The sequence below is a fragment of the Mixophyes fleayi genome, chromosome 9, assembly GCF_038048845.1.
Source record: "Mixophyes fleayi isolate aMixFle1 chromosome 9, aMixFle1.hap1, whole genome shotgun sequence".
NCBI classification, from domain to species: domain Eukaryota; kingdom Metazoa; phylum Chordata; class Amphibia; order Anura; family Limnodynastidae; genus Mixophyes; species Mixophyes fleayi.
The window spans coordinates 72,539,390-72,548,646 of NC_134410.1; positions in this window are offsets into that span (position 1 = coordinate 72,539,390).

A 9,257-nucleotide genomic window follows, 5' to 3' on the forward strand; every position below is an offset into this window, starting at 1 on the left:
GAATGGGAGCCAGTGAAGGGCTAGGAAGAGGGGGGAGACAAAAGAGGAGCGGCGAGAGAGGAAAATAAGTTTATAATAAGTTTAGTTTATAAATTAATATCACAATATTCACACTAAACTTATTCACTATAGAATAATTAATGCATATAATAAGGTGTAAGCTTTATCATAATATAATATTCATTATTTGCAGTTATGTAGATAGAAACATGAATTTGTAACAATGTAGATTAATCTTAGGTCAGAGTAGCGTCCCAAACTCAGAGTGGAGATCTTGCACCTGAAAGGTTCACTGAGCATGTTAAACTATCCGGTTGTTTAGTGGGGAGAAGCGGACCACCACAATATCGTTCATGTGACCACATCTTTAAAGACCAAGTACTTAAAGAGCAGTGCATGTGCACGCTCACAATCAAACGTGGCACCTGGCAGCAGCAAGAAGCACCATCAATACCTGAGTGAACCCTGCCTGGTGATCCAAGACCTTGGTAAATGCACTGGAACGTCCAGGAAGAGGTGCACTGAGAGGTGTCCGACCCAGAAAGTGTTCTGGTGATATTCTATGTGTAGTATAAACTGGATGGCTAAAGACAACAATTAAAAGAGCTTGTATCCATCCATTTGTATGAAGGTGAAAACCCACACTGCGCCAACTTAGTGGTAATATATCACTTCTGCGGCAGTACAAACCCAAAACAAATTCAATTAGACATATTTCTGGAAGTAATTCTTACCTTCCTATAGAGAACCAGCCCATTCCTACTCCCCTCCATATTTAAATGAAAAATAGCTGGTTAATCATAATCCGTTTGCCTCATTCTGTCTAAACTTATCTGGTTAAAAAAATCTGTTGCTGTAGTTATGGTAATTAGTTTAACATTCTGGAGAAAAGTCAATAAATGACTATAAATATAGTAATATGTATCCATGTCAATATGTATCCACTACATTTAATAAAATGTTATATAGCTAAAAAGCATAACGTCAACAAAAACAGAATATAATTACCATCTTCATGTAAGGTATTCATTGATTCGAGCAGGGATTCCTAGTAATAATACTAGGTGCCATCCACTGGACCCAGATGGCAGGGTTATATGACATCACAATTAAGTACACAAAAACTTATCCTTTTTTTAAGGAAGAGATCACAAAAAAGGAATTAAACACAAGCCTACATCACCACCACAGATCCATAATCAAACAAATGAAAAGAGCCAGTAGGTGTTCATGAAATAAAACACTTCCCACATGCAGTGCACTGTGTAAATAAAAGTTAAAAAAAATGGCAGTGTGCCTACGACTAATAAAGAAAGAAGACGCTATTTTATATGTAAAAGTGGTACACTTATTTTTCCCCTCTAGATGTAAAGTAGTCTTAAATCAATTATGCCATTCCAGGGCTCCTCCAAAGCTCAGGGAGTAAGGATGAGCCATAGCGTGTTTCGGAATTTGGCCGGTGGTCTCTTGAATGGAGCATACGTTTTCTTGTGGTCACTTTATCCGTAGAGGCACCAGTCCAGCACTGACAGACTGGCACTGATTTTTAGTGTCCATCTGTTACTGTTCAAGGTTTTGGATCCTAGGTTTGCCTAGTGTAGCACAACCCCCAGTGAGGCGCGGAGTCTAATGAGGAGACGGCATTCACCAGGGACCGCCACAAGGTGGTTTGGTCTTAGCTGCGTCTTTCCCGCAGGTCGCGGCCCTCACTTAAGGGAATATATATGGAAATGGTCAGCGGTAGCAGACAGCAGACGAGGAAAGAATACGCTGGGAGATAAGAGAATGCAGGCAGCAGGTAAAACAGGAATACAGGTACAAGTGAATGAGTACTAGTCTGCGGACTGCAGGGTTACCACTGGGATGGTGGGGGATACACGGAGGGATCACAATCGCGGACTTCAGGTTACTGAGGAACGCTTGTACTGCTGATTGAGGAATGATCTGCGGATTGCAGGATTTCCAATTACAATGAAGCAGAAGAAGGGAGCGAGGTCCAGCACCTAATGAAAGGTGACTAAAAGAACAAGCACTGAGCGTCAGACGGATGTATCTTTTCAAGTTGGAGCCAAAATGAGCAACCAATAGGAGAGAAAAGGAAATGAATTGATCGGGTCTGCACATGTGCAGACCGGAAAGGAAGATGGCGACCGGATGAAATGGAGCGTGGCAGTCAGCGGGGACCAGGTAAGTGCGCTGGGCATTGGGTGCGCAGCCCGACTGCCGGCGTGTGACACCACCTTATGGATGCTAGCCCAGGCTATCTAGTACTGGATCTGTTTGACAATTTGTGGAAGGAGAATATTTACAATTTTTTTCATTATTGACTAAACTGTGTTTGGGAAATGTTTTTATTTTTCTCAAGCCCATCTGCCCCCCATTGCTTTTCTGAGCAAAGACTCAAGTTGACAAATTGTCCCTGCCCTCCCTTGTATATCTGCCATGCCTTAGGATGTAATTACAATGGCGGGTACAGCAATAGGTGCTTTTCTTTGTACACCTAAAAAAGTAAAAATAAAAAATATATGCAAAATATAAAATAAACTTTAACTGAACAAATGATCTCCGAAAACCGTCTGAACAACTTTATCAAATATAAAAGGAAATATATCTTCTTACTTGTACCAAGAAGTCTAAGTATGTATAGATATATGTACAAATAATGTACAAAAATATCAATATTGTATGCTCAGCAAAATGTACTGATTGTAGAACCTTAACGCGATATGATTTCTTTTTATCACCATGTCACTTTATAGAAGTCTTGTCGGACCAAAAAGATAGTTACAGGAGGACACATCAGTACCTAGAGTGTGGTGGGTCTCCCAATGTCTGTAGCACTCCCACTATGATCTCTTCATCTCTTCTGTCACTTCCAGTATGTAGTGGTGTTGTCCATGTCCACACTTTCTTCCCTAAATAGACATCTCACAGCCAAGTGGCAGTGGAAATATTATTTTTTAGATAAAAGGCTAAATACAGAAGGAGCAAGAAGATTCTTTCACACACTGGGGAGCTTTCCCCCCAGATTAGGAGTAATGCTGAACTATGGGTAAGCAATATTCAATACTACTGTTTTACTTATAGAATTAAAAGTAAATAATATCTATAATTATTTTAGGCTCAACCAAAAATCAAAGTTTTATTATTATTTACAACAGATTCACAAGGAATTAATAAAAATCCACCAGGTCATCCTAAATAGCCAGACATCTAATCTATATAGTCAAATTGTAACAAACCTATGTAAAACATCTACAGTCATACCATAAATAAACCACTTACATTAACAGCACTTTAACAGAAGTATTATGGCATAACACATTTATATAAGGGATACTGAATATATCATCCTTATATAAAGTTGTTAGATAGAAGTTAGGTTGTGATGTAACTAAATATTTCATTAAATATATGAGAACCTTTACCAAAATTACAGGTAGAATTTAACATATGCTGTTTTTATCAAATCTAGCTTAACTATATTTTAATTATGTGAATCAATATATATCTGGCCCCAGGATAATCCCTTTAGCTCAAATCTGTTTTTATGGGAGAGGTACATTCACAATGTTATTTTTATTTTGAAAGTAGATATAAGTTACAAACATTTCTCAAATATGATAATCCTCACAGTTTTAATTTAACTTTTACTTCCCAAATTGCTACAGAATTACAATGTTCTCAACTAATGGACTTCTATGTACAATGGCAGATCATATAGATGAGAAAGAACTGCAAAGTTAAGCACTTAAAGGTGGAGGTTATAGTAATGAAATAATTAATTGTGAAACAATATATCAGAATGGGAAAGTTACACATCTTGCAGGAGACTTAGCATCCAAATAAAAAAGTAAATTATGCAATATTCTTTCCACGTCAGCAGATGAGGCTGTGAATTTTTGACAATGTTCTAAGTATTAAACTGTTGAGCTTTGTGGAGGTGATCAGACACACAGACACAGTCTCCCTGTCTACAAACAGAAATATAGTATGGTCCTCAGCAACATTCAACAGAGTTTACAGATCAAACTAAACATCACCTGTTGGATACCAAAGAGTATGAACAGACATTTACCACTATAACAGGGTAAACAGAGGTCTCAGTAGGTAATTCAATCAGGGCTACCATTAGAAATTGTGGGGCCAAATACAAATGAAACAGACAGGCCCCTCACCCCCCTCTCCTCCTCTCTCATCACCTCTTCTCACTCCAGAATCCAATACTTTTCCCGTGCAGCCCCCCTTCACTGGAATGACCTCCCTCGTTCCATACGTCTCTCTCTTACTTTGTGCTCCTTCAAACGTGCACTGAAAACTCACCTCTTCCACAAAGCCTACCAACCATCTACTTAACCACCTCACCGCCTCCACTCGCTCTCCCTTCATTCTTCTGGCTCCCCTTGTGCCTGTTCTGTTTACCCTCCTTTAGGATGTAAGCTCACATGAGCAGGGCCCTCTTCCCTCCTGTCTCCTCACCTATTCTTCTGCTCTGTGCTTATTGTATCAGCCTGTCTGGAGTTTCTAAATTATTGGTATTTTTGTTTATTGTTCTGTACTGTTTCACCCTGTATAGTCTACTGTTTGTACTGTGTTTGTATTTTACACATGTTTTGGTTTTCGATGTACACTTGAAACAGGCAAGAAAATCTTGCTGAAAATGGGCTTTAGACAAAGCAAGGACATTAAGAGGTGAAGATCATGTGAACTAGTTGAGGACATCAAGAAAATAAAATTATGCTTGTGATCCACTCCCGTCAGAGTGAGGTAGTTCAAGAGGAATATAACTGCAAAAGATCACAAATCCTAACAATACAAGTTCCTTATATAAAAGAGCTAATAATATATGAGTAAAAAGATCATACCTTTACAGAACTTGCAAAATTTCACATTGTATTTAAATTTTCTGTGCAGCGCAGTACAAGCTATTGTTATCTGTTATCAGTTCAGAGAAAAAGAGGATAACTGCAGAGTCCTTCAGTCAGATTATTGATAGGAAATTTGTCTATGAAAAGCATTCCCCCCTAATGTCACAACTATCCCAAATATCTTCTATTCTGGTACACACCTGACACACTTCTACTAATAATATTCAGAAATATGTATTTATCTAAATAAACTAACTTGTATTACAGATTACTTGTCCATTTAACAGTTATGTCCGTGCTGGATTGCACTTTAAACAATGTGTAAAATTAGCCTGTGTTGCTATGCTGTGCACTGCACGAACATAAATAACCATTCATGTCACCCCACATGCTTTACGCACACATACGGCCCCCACGCTACACACACACATATAGGACCCCCCCATCTGGCCACACCACACACACACACATATAGGGCCCGCCCTCTGGACACACCACACACACACATATGGCCCCCCCATCTGAACACACCACACACACACATATAGGGCCCGCCCTCTGGACACACCACACACACAAATATAGGGCCTGCCCTCTGGCCACACCACACACACACACACACACACACACACACACATATAGGGCCCACCCTCTGGCCACACCACACACACACATATAGGGCCCGCCCTTTGGACACACACACAGACAAACACACAAACACACCATCCCCATCATATCCAGCACGGTGTGCCATGTGACTGCTGCAGTCACATGACCTGTGATGTCACGCTCTAACCAGGATCTAGCTACTACCTTATGGAGATGTGATGCAGACCGCTGGTCCCTGCAGAGGCTGTCACATCGCATAGTACTCACTGCGGGGCATCATTCATTCTAGAATATTGTACTACAGCCTGTAGTACAATATTCTATGAATGGATGATGTGGCTGTAGTGAGTATTATGCGATGTGACTTTCATTGCAGGGACCGGCTGTCTGCATCGCATTCCCACTAGACCACCAGGAGCAGGGTTGGGCTGGCAAATTTCAGCCCGGGGGGCAATACTCAACTGAGCAGCCTACTTTAAAGGAAAAAAATGCATGTGGCCCAGTGATCCAGTCAAAGGTAGCCTATTATGGGATCAACCCAAGGGGCAGCTGCCCCCCTGCCCCCCAGGCCTGCCTGCCCCTGACCAGGAGTAATAGAAAAAAAGTGGTCTGTAGTGCAGCCGGGCCCCATACACTAGAACCCACCCGTGCGGCCTTGAATTCAATCTTTATAATCACTATGAAAATCACTAAAGTATTTATAATAATTAAGAGAAAGCTAGGTAACTGGATTGGTTTAAAAATATAGTATGATCAGAAATGGTTTTGAAATATACAGCATAATAGTAGTAATGTATATCAACATTACATGATATATTGGTAAATCCGTAAATTGTTGATGTAAATTGTAATTCATTATCAGAATTATTTGTAATAAAAAGTTTTATTAGTTTTCAGGATCTGACTATATGTTCACTGATGAATACGGGTGTAAGTCTGCTCTGCTCTAGCACACAAGACACTGTAGGATACGTCCAATACCTATGTGGAATATAAATTCTCAAAAGAATGCAAAGGTAAAAAAAATATTCAATTCACGTCACTTGTTAATAATAAAGGGCGTTAATGAATAAAACATAAAAAAAAGTTACAAAATTGTAATTTATTAGGATGTTCTTAATGTCTACTGTACATAAAATGGTCAGCACGGTGGCTAAGTGGTTAGCACTTCTGCTTACAGCACTGGGGTCATGAGTTCCATTTCCGACCATGGCTTTATCTTTGAGAAGTTTGTATGTTCTGCCCGTGTTTGCGTGGGTTTCCTCCGGGTGCTCCGGTTTCCTGCCACACTCCAACAACATACTGGTAGGTTAATTAACTGCTAACAAATTGATCCTAGTCTGTGTGTGTGTTGATACCAGGGAGTCTTCCACCCAGCAGAATAAATGCACCTGCTGAAACTCCAGGAATGTTACATGATCTGCAAACAGTACGTGCTTTGGAAACACCAACTTTGAAGCCAGGATTGACACAGGTGATTGCTCCAGACAAAACATGGTTGACACCCACCACGGCCAATGTACCTGCTAAATCAAACTTCAACTGGATAGGAGGGAAGCCAGAAATTAACATCAATTTGCAAATGACGAATGTTCCATCAACCACAGCAATGTTAGAGAGTCTTGGTTACAGCCAAAGACATCTTCCAATGATGCCAGGGACTGGGCCCAATTTTTCCACCATGAGTAATGGTCCTTGATGAATCAGGCCCTCCATGTCTCATAGGCTCTCATACATACACATTTCTAATACTCACAGACACAAACACACTGACACACTCTTTATCACACACACACTTCTCACACAAATAATACAAATTCACTTTCACAGTGTTCCTTCTAAGGTGCTGCCTACTAATACACAAAGGACCATCCACCACAACTAAATAAATATCAAACAATATAAGTACTTGGAGTTCCTATTATTACAATCTGCTTTCCACTCCTAAACTTCATCTCTAGTACAAAATGTGTTCGTTTTTCAATACAAATGAAAAAAAGTAAAATATAGAAGATATGTTTGAGGACACTTTTGTTCATTATTTGACATTTGGAGGACTTACTGCACCCTTTGTGGAAAATGTTGAATGTTTTATGTAATGATTGTATGTGTTTAAATGTAACTGCATTGGTTTATGTATTAAAATACAACTTTTAAAAGGATAATGCACTAGATTTTTCCCATACTGACAAACAAACACACTCCATCTCTCATATACACATATACACAGACACATTTTCACACACTGACACATTTCTCATTCATACTGACTCACACTCTCTCTCCAACACACTGACAAACCAGTTTCCATACACTTACCTCTTCCTGCTGTGCTGCCTCCATCTTCTTCTGTTGCAGTGTGGGTAGGGGGCGTGTCTATACTCCAATTGGTTGAGTGACTGTGTGATGTCAGCCAATTGGAGCACAGCAGAGGCAATGAGTAGTTCCTGCATGAGCAGCAAACTGTACTAAAGAGCAGATCAGACTTCTCCTGCACTTCTTCCATTGTACACTGCACCAAATGGAAGATCGTGGGGGCTCTGGTGATCGCATTCTGCTCCTCAGCAGTGGGGTCCACCAAGGATCTCCATGGAGGACCAGTCTGATGATGTGTCGGTCCCTGATCTGGTCTACACACAACAGACCAGATTGCAAGACAGTGGGGAGTGAGACAGTGGTGCTACAGGACACCACTGATATATAAATATAATGGACAGTGTGCACTACGCTTTGGCAGTCAATTTCAGGGGACACTGTGAGGTTCACACATCAAGGCAAGTATAGAGAAAGAGCATTGCATTTCCTCTATTTCTTTCATACCTGCCACTAGACGGCCACATTACATAGCCGTCCATCGAGAGGGGGAGATGGCAGCACCGTGGCTAAGTGGTTAGCACTTCTGCTTCACAGCGCTGGGGTCATGAGTTCAATTCCCGATCATGGCCTTATCTGTGTGGAGTTTGTATGTTCTCCCTGTGTTGCGTGGGTTTCCTCCGGGTGCTCCGGTTTCCTCCCACACTCCAAAAACATACTGGTAGGTTAATTGGCTCCTATCAAAATTGATCCTAGTCTCTCTCTGTCTGTGTGTATGTTAGGGGATTTAGACCGTAAGTTCCGATGGGGCAGGGAACAGTGCTGCGGAATCAGTGGCGCTATATAAAAAATGGTGATGATGAGAGGGTGTCCAGAAGAGGAGTAAGACAGATTATGGAGTGGACCCATGGTATGTAATTAATAATTACCATGCAGTGTGTTGTGCTGCTCCCGTCCCACCTCCTTGCACTAAAAGTTTCATCACCTCTGAGGTGGCGGAGGTCAGCTCTGCTCCACTTATGAGCAGAGCTGTTATATGTATTACCTAAGTATTATATTGTAGCTCTGTTCCAAAAATGGAGCACCAGGGACCTATGTATATTGGTGCATAGAGACCTATATTTGTACAGACAGCTTCTGGGTAGAGGCCTGCACAGCAGGAGAGGGAAAAGTTTATCACCTGAAGGGTGGCTTAAAAATAGATAAAGTTTTTTGGTCTTTCAAGAAAATTAAATAGAAGAAATCACTGAGCACTAATACACAAAATGTTATTTACAGATGTTTCTACACATGTTAAAGTCACTTCAGTATTCTAGATAATAGAAGCAAGATATGTGTTACATTCACAATGATTTCATGTTTACTGGGTAATGAAGTTTCACATTTACACAGAAACAGAGGTGGCGGAAATTTAGATAATTCATTCTTTTTTATTATTTATTAATTAATTAGTTCTTGGTATATTCA